This window comes from Dromiciops gliroides, chromosome 4 (genome assembly GCF_019393635.1).
Source record: "Dromiciops gliroides isolate mDroGli1 chromosome 4, mDroGli1.pri, whole genome shotgun sequence".
In the NCBI taxonomy this organism is placed as follows: Eukaryota; Metazoa; Chordata; class Mammalia; order Microbiotheria; family Microbiotheriidae; genus Dromiciops; species Dromiciops gliroides.
Window position 1 is genome coordinate 284,009,898 of NC_057864.1, and position 12,429 is coordinate 284,022,326.

A 12,429-nucleotide genomic window follows, 5' to 3' on the forward strand; every position below is an offset into this window, starting at 1 on the left:
TGACCCCAAGGCCTGTTTGTCCAGTACAGCATAAAAAAATAACATTGACTCATGTAAAAATTTTAATTTTATATATATATACACATATATATATATATATATATATATATATAAAACTCAATTATTCTTCAATATTTCCTTTGTTTTATTTCAGACAAAAAAAGAATATATTTTATTGAGGTCTAAGAGTAAAAAAGAAATCTTGGTTTCTATCATAAATACTGTCTTTTTCTTATAATGTTCAGTTGTAATGCTAACCTCGTCTATTTTCGTGGAAAGCTTCCTCACAGGGACAGTATATCTTTCAACCACTTCTAGCAAGAAGATTTCCTTTGTAGATCACATCACATCACATCAGAAAAGTGTGATTTGGTTTACAAAGCTAAAAGCCCAATTCATCTCTGTGTTTCCAAAGGTAGAAAACTTTGTTGCTAAATTGTTTTGGGTTATCTTCAGCTTCCTCCTGGGGATCCATTAGCCAATCAGTTGTAAGTATTGCATCTGTCAGATTCCTAGTTACCTTTGGGCCTATTATTGCTTTAGATCACTAAATAATTGATCTGAGACTATAAACTGTTTCCTAAATTGTAATTCACCTAATATAGAACATGGGTCAAAAGATCTCACTGGAAAAAATTCATGGGGAATTAATAGGAATTTCTTATAAGGTTAAAGTCAACATTTCACTGGATGAATTTATTCTGTTTAGGTAAAATATATTTATTTCTATTGAGTATTTATGTCCCAAATTTTAGTTTTTAAGATCTCTCTATAAATATATTTCTATATATAGATAAGATACAGACACTGAGAGATAAATTGAGATAGAGACAGAGACAAAGACAGAGACAAGGATTGGAGAATTGAGTTATACAGAAGTATGTATATATACTCTGTATGTTTATATCACAGAGAGTTAGGAAGTTGATCAGGGGATCAATGATTCATTGAATTCTCCCAATTCACTCATCCATTTAATGAAATGGCAGTATTTACAAGTCAGAAAACAGAGGGTTTTATTTATCAATTTGCAATTTTATTTATTTTGACAATTGGTTGCATTTAAAATGTAGCTACAGGAAGAAACTGGGATATTATTCTGCATTAAAATATCAATTAGAACCATATACTTTCTATAAAACAATATGACGCCATACAGAAGGAAAAGGCAAAATCACTGTGTAGGTTTGAATTTTAGTACTACACACAAATAGGATCAATTTTCTATACATCAAAGAATGGTCATACGCAGATGCCCATGCATTTGTTACCCCTTTGCTCAGTTTCCATTGTGGGCTCCCTTTGGACAAACAGGTAATAGCAAAATGTATGGCCACTTGACTTACAAATGTTCCTTTACCATGACTGGATGTGCTCTGCCTAGTCATTTGTTTCCAACCCAGTAAGTTCTAATTGCTTAATTATATCATGTTTCAGAAAGTTGAGAATTCTATACGGAGAACATGAGTGAACCATACCCCAAAGAATACTGTTTCATTTCAAATCAAGCTAGAATTATTACCAATCAAGGCATTTATAAGATAATTCCCTCCTTACTGCCCCCCTCCAAAAATAAAATTAAAGAAGTGGAGGCTACTATATTTCATCACTAAAAGAAATAAATACTTGAATAAAAAGTAGACAACAGAGTTTTAAAATGTAAAGGTTAAAGTTTTTTTCTTTTGATAATATGACTAACTGCATTCACAGATTGTAAAGGGGTGAAATATTGACTCAGATTCTGAATGACATATTTGCAGATTGTAAAAAGTAGAAAACAGGGAGTAACATTCATAGCTTATAAACTGTTTAAAAGGAAGACTTAAAATCTACATAAATCTGTAGACAAATTTTGTAAAGAGTCACTAATAGTGTAATCTCTGGAATTCAAGAAAAAAGACAGCCACAGAGGAAGAACACAATTCTTGAAATAAAATGTGTCTTTTAAAACTCTTCCAAAGTGTAGCAAATAACAACTCGTTGCTGAACCATATCCAGTCTCATTGCCATCTTATTGAAAAGACTTCTTACAGAGGAGAAACTCTTCTAGTAGGAAAATCTGAACAAAAATTCTGGTGTCTTCAGCTGAAGAGTAAATTTGAACAATATAGAAGAACATTCAAGCAAACCCAATGAAGACATATAAACACAACAATGCTGCACCAAGTAGGAGAAAACCATAGGAAGATAAAAGATAAAAGGAGTGAGATGCAATGTTTGGAGGTAGAAGTTGCCTTGACTGTGGTTGTTGAATTTCTGTGCACTTCTCAAGTAACATACTCAATGTGTATGCCCATTCTTTCTAATGATGCAGTATGGTTTTAGGGTAATGTGTACCTCAGATTTATGAAGGAGATATCATATTCTATATCATTTTAGTTAAGGGCATAAACTTGAGCTAACTATTTAAACTAGCTAAATTATATGTACCAGTTGGGGGTTCTAAACTATACTTTTCTGTTTATTTGTTTTTGCAGGGCAATGAGGGTTAAGTGACTTGCCCAGAGTCACACAGCTAGTAAGTGTCAAGTGTCTGAGGCCGGATTTGAACTCAGGTCCTCCTGAATCCAAGGCCAGTGCTTTATCTACTGTGCCACTTAGCTGCTCCCCTATAAACTATACTTTTAGGATTACAGATTGATAGGGAAGCTTCAACTTGGTGTAGATGATCATCTTGGGGGAAAAATAGGAGGGGGGCTAGAGATAGCCTTGAGAAACATGATACAAATATATATTCACATATGCAGGCATACATAAACATACATTCATGCATACATACACACATACATATAAGAATAATTTGAATTAGAACTGGAATTCCATGGATACAATGAAATGCCTGTGATAAAAATCCTTCCATCAATGCAAAATGCCAAATTTTGTGAAATGTGTAGTCTTAGGAAGTTGCCTGGGGCATGCTCAGATTCAGAGGGATAGTACATGTCAGTGGTGTTACTTGAATTCAGGCTTTCCTGAATCTGAATTCAACTCTCCTTCTACTATGCCATTCTGTCACCAAAGATGTGCATATGTATATAAATAATTATGAATGTGTGTATGTTTATATGTAAGTATACACATATATGTATGTAAATATTTGTATATCAGAGAGAAAGGGGAAAAGAAGAGATGATGAAAGAATGAGAGAAGAGGTAGAAGAGAAGGAAAGGAGAGGAGGATAGGAGAAGGGAAGGAGAGGGAAGGGAAGGAGGTAGCAGATGGAGTGCCAAGCTCAGATTCAGCAAGACTTGGGCTCAAATCCTACTTCTGGCAGTCAATAGCTCTGTTGCTTTGGGGGTCACAACTTCTATAGTACACAAATAACTTTGTATGATGTATTTAATAAGTGAAAGATTGGATGATATTGATATTTGAGAATGGAGTTCTCACAATGGAACTGTTGACTTTAAAGATCTTTAAAACTAAAGGGCACGTTAATATTTAAAAAAGGAGAGAGTTTGAAACTTCTTAGAGCCAAGATGGTAGATTACATAATAAATCACTGTAACTCTCCCATATTCATCTCTAAAAAACAAAAAATAGTGCCCCCAAATAAATATTAGAATAGAAAATCCAGCAAAAATGTGGTGAAAGAATCTTTGAGCCCAAGAAACTTGGGAGATCAACAAGAAAGGTCCATCTCAAAACTAACCAAAAACACATGATTATATTAATAGATAAAAAGACAGCATTTGACAAAATACAGCACTCATTCCTATTACAAACAGTAAGGAGCATAGGAATAAGTGGAGCTTCCCTTAAAATGATAAGGAGTATCTACCTAAAGCCATCAGCAAACATTATATGTAATGGGGATAAGTTGAAGGCATTCCCAATAAGATCAGGGGTGAAGCAGGGATGTCCATTATCCCCGCTATTATTTAATATTGTACTAGAAATGTTAGCAATAAGAGAAGAAAAAGGAATTAAAGGAATTAGAATAGGCAAGGAGGAAACAAAACTATCACTCTTTGCAAATGATATGATGGAATACTTAGAGAATCCTAGAGAATCTACCAAAAAACTACTTGACTTAAAAAAACAACCTACTTGAAACAATGAACAACTTTAACAAAGTTGCAGAATATAAAATAAATCCACATAAATCTTCAGCTTTTATATATTAGACCAAAAAAGCTCAGAAGCAAAAGATAGGAAGAGAAATTTCATTTAACCTAACTGTAGAAAATATAAAATACACGGCAGTCTACTTGCCAAGACACACCCAGAAACTCTATCAACACAATTACAAGACACTTTTCACATGAAAAAAATCCGATCTAAATAATGGGAAAGTATCGGTTGCTCATGGATAACCAAGCTAATATAATACAAATGGCAATTCTATCTAAATTAATTTACTTATTAGTGCCATACCAATTAGACTACCGAAAAATTATTTAATAGAGCTTGTAAAAATAACAAAATTCATCTGGAAGAGAGGGCAGAGCCAAGATGGCGGAGAAGAGGCTGTGATTCCTGCAAGATCCTGATAAAACCTTGCACTCATCCCAAAATTATGCCATAAAAAAAACCCAAGAGGAGCTTAACTCACATGAGAACATAGTGATACTATTATCAAGACAAAGAGGTAAAGGAGAAAATATTGCAAGCAAATAGAAAAAAGGAATTGAAATACTGTGAAGCTTCAGTAAGGATAACATAAGATCTAGCAACATTTACCATAAAGGATCAGAGGGCGTGGAATATGATATTCTGGGGGACAAAGGAACTGAGACTACAGCCAAGAATCACCTACCCAGCAAAACTGTGTATACTCTTTCAAGGTAAAAATGGGCCTTTAATGAAAAAGAGTACTTTTACGCCTTTGTGATGAAAAGACCTGAACTGAATAGAAAATGTGACTTTCAAATACAAGACCTTAGAGAAGCATAAAAAGGTAAACAGGAAAAAGAAATCATGAGGGTTGTTAAAAGATTAAACTGTTTACATTCCTACATGGAAAGAAAATACTTCTAACTCATAAGAACTTTCTCAGTATTAGGGCACCTGAAAGGAATATACGTAGAGGGCACAGAAGGTAAATTGTATATGAAGGGATGATATCTATAAAGCATTTTTTTTTGCTTATCCTTGGTTTTTGTGGGGCAGGACAGGTGGGGTAGCTTATGACTGGGGATAGATTTGGGCTTGGAGCCTCCTGGGTTCAGGACTGGTGCTTTGTCCACTGTGTCACCTAGCTGCCCCATGATGACATCTTTAAAATAAAGTTAAAGGGTAAGAAGAATGCATTGGAAGAAAGAGAAAGGGAGAAGTTGACAGGGGAAAAGAAGCTCACATAAAGGAAACAATAAAAAGCTTATGGAGTGGAGGGGAAGATGGGGAAGGAGCAGGGGAGTTAGTGAGCCTTATTCTCTTCAGAATTGGCTCAAAGAGGGAATAACATACACACTCAAGTGGACATAGTAATATATTTTGCCCTGAGGGAAAGTTGGAGAGGAAGAAGATGGGGGTGGAGAGGCAAAGGAAGGAAGCTCATATTGGGGAGGAGGCATAAAAAATCAAAACTCTTTTGAAGAGGGATAAGGTGAAGGAGGAAAGAAAATAAAGTAAATATCAAGGGAAGGGAATAAGATGGAAGGTAATACAGTTAGCAATAGTAACTGTGAAAGAAATGAGCAGGATGCTATCAGAAGGACATATGAAAAATGCAAACCATCAACAGAGGAAGAACTGATGGTACCTGAATACAGATTGAAGTATATTTTTTGGTTATCTCCTTGTTCTAAAGGCATTGTGTCTATTTTCTTTCACAACCTGACTAATGAGAAGATGCTTTGCATTACTGCACATGTATGACTTATATAGAAATGCTGGATTTCATAGGGAGGGTCAAGGAGGGAGGGAGGAAGAAAATTTATAAAACAAAGTTATAAAAAAATCTATGTGAAAAGTAATGATGAGCAGGAGGAGTTCAGAGAAACCTGGAAAGACTTACATGAACTGATGCTAACTTAGAGGAGCAGAACCAAGAGAACATTGTACACAGTAACAGCAAATTGTGCAATGAACAATGGTAATAGACTTGGCTCTTTTTAGCAATGCAATGGTCCAAAACAGTTTTAAAAAACTTCATGGTAGAAAATATTCTCAACATCCAGAAAAAAGAACTGAGGTTTATGAATGCAGATTGATCCATACTGTTTCTACTTTAGGGCTGCTTTTTCCTTCTTTTTTGAGGTTTCTCACTTTTGCTCCGATTCTTCTTTCACAATATGACTAATGCAGAAATATGGTTAACATGGCTGCACATATATAGCATATATATTGCTTTCTGTCTTGGGTAGGAGGGAGGGAAGGGAGAGTGGGAGAAAAATTTGGAACAAAAATCCTATGAAAACAAATGTTGAAAATTATTCTTATATGCAACTGGAAAATAATAAAATACTAAAGAACAGGAAAAATCATTTGGAAGAACAAAATTTGGTCAAGAATATCAAAGGAACTAATGAACAAAATTGTACAACAAGGTGGGATAGCCATACCAAATATGAACTTATACTATAAATGGGCAGTCCTCAAAACTACTTTGTTTTGGTAAGAAATTGACAAATGGAATAGGTAGGGACAAGAGACAGTAGTAAATAACTATAGTAATCTATTGTTTGATAAACCCAAAGACTCCAGCTTCTCTGATAGGAATGCAGCATTTGAGAAAAACTGCTGGGAAAACTGGAAGACAGTATAGAAGAAACTAGGCATAGACCAACACCTTACATTGTATACTAACATAAAGTCAAACTGGGTAAATAATTTAGACATAAAGGGTGATAGCATAGATAAATTAGTACAGAAAAGAATAGTTTACCTCTCATATCTATGGAGAGGAGAATGATTTATGACCAACTAGAGACAGAGAATATTATGGAATACAAAATGGATGATTTTTATTACATTAAATTAAAAAGGTTTTGTACAAATAGAAGCAATGCAGCCAAAATTTGAAGGGAAACAGAAAGGTGGGAAACAATTTTTACAGATAGCATTTCTGATAAAGGTCCCATTTCTAAAATATATAGGAAATTAAATCAAATTTATAAGGATTCAAATCATTCCCCATTGAGAAATAGTCAAAGGATATGAACAGGCAATTTTCAGATGAAGAAATAAAAGCTACCTGTTGTCATATGAAAAAGTGTTCTAAATCACTTTTGATTATAGAAATGCAAATGAAAATAACTCTGAGGTACTACCTTACACCTATCAGAGTACCTAATATGAGAAAAATGGAAAATTTAGGATGTTGGAGGGGATGTGGGAAAATTGGGACACTAATGCATTGTTAGAGTTGTGAACTGATCAAACCATTTTGGAGAGCAGTTTGACTGTGAATATACTTTTATTCAGCAATAACCCTAGGTCTGTATTCCAAAGAGATTTTAAAAAGGAAACATGAACTACATGTATAAAATATTTATAGCTGCTCCTTTTTTTTTTGGTGGTAAAGAAATGGAACCTGAGTGAATTCATCTCAATTGGGGAATGACTGAACAAGCTATGATATATGAATGTAATGTAATACTATTGTGTAATAAGAAATGATGACAAGGTGGATTTCAGAAATCCTGGAAAGATTTACATGAACTGATGCTGAGTGAAGTGAGGAAAAACAGAACATTGTATATACTAACTGCAACATTATACAATTATCAATTATGATTGACTTAGTTCTTCTCAGCAATACTATCATCAAAGACAATTCCAAAAGAGTCATAGAAAATGCTACTTACACCCAGAAAAAGAACTATGTAGATCAAAATATACTATTTTCCCTTTTTGAGTGTTTGGTTTTTCCCTTTTGTTTCTTCTTTCACAAAATGATTAATGTGGAAATATGTTTACATGAATGCACAATTATCACCTATGTTATGTTGCTTGCTTTCTTGGAGTTGGGGATGGAAGGAAAAGGGGAGAAAAATTTGAAACTCAAAATCTTATAAATTTATTGTTGAATAATATCTTTACATGTACTTAGAATAAAATAAATATTATTCACAAAATAAAGATCAAGATAAATAGGAATAAGTTGGATGAAAATACACAGCTAGTAATCATACCTATGAATGTAAATGGGATGAACTCACCCATAAAATGGAAATTTTTTCACTAAAGAACAAAAAAAATATAATCACCAGATAGATTTTCAAGCAAATTCAAACATTGAAAAAAAGAAAAATCAATTCAAACATCATCTAAACTTTAAAAAAAACACATAAAGTGTCCTACAAAATTTCTTCTGTAACAGAAATATGGTGCTGATACCTAAACTAGGGAGAGTAAAAATAAAGAAAATGACAGACTGTTATCTCTAATGAATTATAATGCAAAATTTTAAATAAAATATTTGTAGAAAAAGCTCTTTACAAAATACAGCATGCATTCCTTTAAAGACTATAAAATGTATGAGTAAATGATTTTTTCCTAAAATGATAATTGTTGCCTATTCTAAACGAAGGGCAAACCTTAATGGGATAAATGAACATCATTTCAAACAAGATCAAGGGTAAAGCAAGAATTGTTACCATTATTATTCAGTATTGTACTAGAAATACTTGCTATAGCAATAAGACAAGAAAAATAAATGGAATAAATAAGTATAAACAATAATGAAATAAAACTATCATTTCTTGCAGTTACATTATTTCATAATTATAGAATCCTAGAGAGCTAATAAAAATTCTAGCTGATAAAATTAATAACTTTAGCAAAATTTCAGAATATAAAATAAACCCACACAAATCACTGTCATTTCTATCTATTACCTAATAAATCACAGCAAAGGAACAGGAAACGACATGCAATTTTCAATAAATCAACAGACCATATAGTATATCTGGTAGTTTATTACTTGCTAAGATATTTAATGTACCTAAGGAACACAATTACAAAACCATCTTCATGCAAATAAAGTCATATCTAAATAATTGGAAAATAATATTAATTGCTCATGGATAGGCTCAACCAATATTAAAAAATGACAATTATATCAAACATCTTTTACTTCTTCATTGTCATATCCATCAATATACCAAATAATTATTTTCTAGATCTAGAAAAATAATTTAAAATTAATCTAGAGGAAAACAGTTGACTATTAAGGATTCAAAAAAAATGAAAGAAGGTGACCTAGAAGAACCTGATCACAGACAATAATACAAATAATATGAAAATAATTTGGTACTCTAAAAGAAATCAAGTGATTATCCAGTGGAATAAATTAGTGTCATAATATACAGAAGTAAACAATTACAGTAACTTATTGATTGATATGCCTGAAGTTCCCATCATGGAGGGAAAAAAAATTCACAAAAACTGCTGAGAAAAAAAATAAATTTGTCTGGTAGTAAATAGATATAGAAAAACATCTCATACAATTTACAAAGATAAACTCAAAATGATAAGTAGCTTACACATAAATGGTGATGATATAAAAAATAGGGGGGTATAAAATAAATCACCTGTCAGATCTGTGGATAGATAAAGAGTTCATGACTACATGAAATTAAGAGATTCACAGGAAGTAAATAAAATGTATAAATTTGATTAATTCATTCAATAAACATTTATTAAATGCCTATTATGTGTCAGGCAAAAAAGGGATTGTTCAATGAAATCAAAATATTTACAAGTTTACAGCGTTGGTATTCTGCCCACAAATTATGTCTTTTTAAGGAAATCATATTATCTTCTCTGTTATTGAAACCGGTATTCCAAAGGTTGACCTAAAGTACTGCTGATATCCACTAGAAATTGCTTCAATAAAAATTAGTTCTTTGCTGTCTGCATTTGCAAAGAATTTTTTAAAACCCTTCACTTGGGCAACAGTTTAATCAAATATATTATAGGCAACAGATGTAGAAGTAGATAGGCATTTCATTACCTGTGATATCAGTGTCCTGGTCATCACTTTCCAAGATGTGTGAACTTGGGTGAATTCCTTAGTTTCTCATTTCACTTCTCTAAAATGATGGATTACATCAGGTATTATCTAAGTCCCTTCCTGGTATAATAATTCATTAACTTTTCATAAAAAGTTTATAATTTTGCTTTAGTGGCCAGGAAGTAAATTTGACATTGAAAAGACTAAAACAAAATGTAGCCAACCAGTTACCATAGCCAAATGGCATACTATTCAGGGGGAATACCCTGAGAAATCCTAGTCCATAAATTATATAATTTTTCCAAACTATCTCGTTGGAAATATTCTTAGATTATAGAGCTTTCCTAAAATATGTGATAGTTTTCCATCTGAAGACTTTGCTGAAGCTATCAAAAAATTGGTCTAGTTATTTGCAACGTATTGCCAGACTTAAGCTCCTTAAAGTTAAATACATTGTCATTTTTCCCTTCTCCAGTCTGCCTTCCTTAGACTCCAGATTTCCTCTACCATGCCAAAGGAATTTCTTGACCCAGCAGATATATGTGACCTCACACTGGAAGTACCCATGACCCTTGTGGCTTCTTCCTTTGATTTACTGGGTCCTTCTAGCATTACCTTTTTTAGTAGTCAGGCCCAGAGAAGCCATGTCTCCATAACCTTCCAAGCTTTACTCTGGATTCTCTGGACTTTCTCTCCCATGGCAAAGAAACCTCTTCACCAAGGAAACACATCACGGCTGAACTTATCAAAATGGAAATATCTTCTGACCCTGTGTCCTCTTCCTCTGATTGTCTGGTTCCTCCTAGTATCTCCATTTTGAGGAGGACATCTAGGTCAAGCATACCTTTATTTCTCTCTAGACTGTATTCTTAATTGTCTGTACTTTCTCTAACATCCCCTTACACACATATTCCATACCACTCTCTCCTTTTGTTTTATTTTTATCTGCTTAAGCTAGAATGTAAGCTCCTTAAGGTCAGGGACTGTTGGTCTTTCTACTTGTATTTGTATTCCCTTAATTTAGCACAGTGCTTGAACCATAGTTAGCTCTTAATAAATATCTACTGACATGACTTGACTGTAACTGCTCCAGCTTCAAAGCTCAAAGCCCCACAACAGGACCAAAGATCTTGTCTCTACCTTTTCTCTTTTCTATATAAGCAATAAGTAAAAATGGCATACATTGGTCAAAATTTCACCACATATAATCATAGACTTCAAGTTGGAAGGGACTATGGAAACCATTTAGTTTAACCCCACCCCCTTTTTTATAGGAGAAAAAAAAAAACTGAGGCCCAGAGAGGTTGAGTGACATACAGATTTTGAACCTAGGCACTTTTGCACCAGCGTTCTTTTTTTCATATCATACTACCTCCCCATCTCAAAAAGTTTAGGAAGTCTACAAAAAGTGTAATATTTTCAGAGACTATAGGACTCAAATTAATAAATAACCTATAGGCTACATTTGAGCAATTCCATGGAGAAAATAAAAAAGGTAAGAGGAATGGAAAGAGTATATTAATGTCTTTTCTCTCTGAAACAAGTGTGAAGATTTCATCTAGAGCATAGTTCACATGTGTGTCTTCCACAATGCAAAGGTTAGAAATGAATTGTAGCATATGTCAAAAGCTGGACTTCTGCAATTCTCCCCATAGTATCACACTATTGGTTAATACTGGTGATAGACTGTTTTTTTTTACTTGCCTAACTTCTTTATTTTTCTACCCAGAGCTACAATAAATTCAAACTCAGGGGCACACTGGAAAAGATATTGGAACTTTGAAGCTGGGTCAGTCGACACTGACTGGTACTGGGAGTTCCTGCTTTTAGTATTTTGATTATTCTCCTATGGAAAGAGACAAATAAAGGTTAGAAAACTAAAAATTTTTCTTGTTACCATAGTTGGAAATTGGAAGTGTGATATTAGTTGCATATGCACATGAACTAGTAATATAGAGGGAACCATAAAAAAGAAATTCCCTTATTTTGGATCAAAAGATTTCATTAGGTAAGTAGAGATGAACATTAGGGATGCCCAATGTGACCCCAGGGAGAAAATAAAATAAACATTTATCCTTTCAGTACCTTACACTGTAAGTTGCTAGACAGTGCTTATTTGTCCTCAAAGAAGGAGATTCATCATCAGCAGATTTTTTTATTAATAAAAATTACAAGTATCATTCCTATAATAGGGCACCTAGGTGGTAGAATAGATAAAGCAGGCAGCCTAGAGTCAGGGAAACTCATCTTCTTTAGTTCAAATTTGGCCTTAGACACTTACTAGCTGTGTGCCCATGGGCAAGTCACCTAATCCTGTTGGCTTCAGCTTTTATCTGTAAAATGGGCTGAATGAGTAAATATCAAATGACTCCAGGATCTTGGCCAGGAAAATACCAAATGCAGTCACAAAGAGTTGGATACAATTGAAAAATGACTGAACAACAATGATAATCCGTATTTTAATATCCTGACTTAAATCCTTACTTTTGACACTATGCAAAGGGTCCGTGGAATAGTTCTTTGTTTTC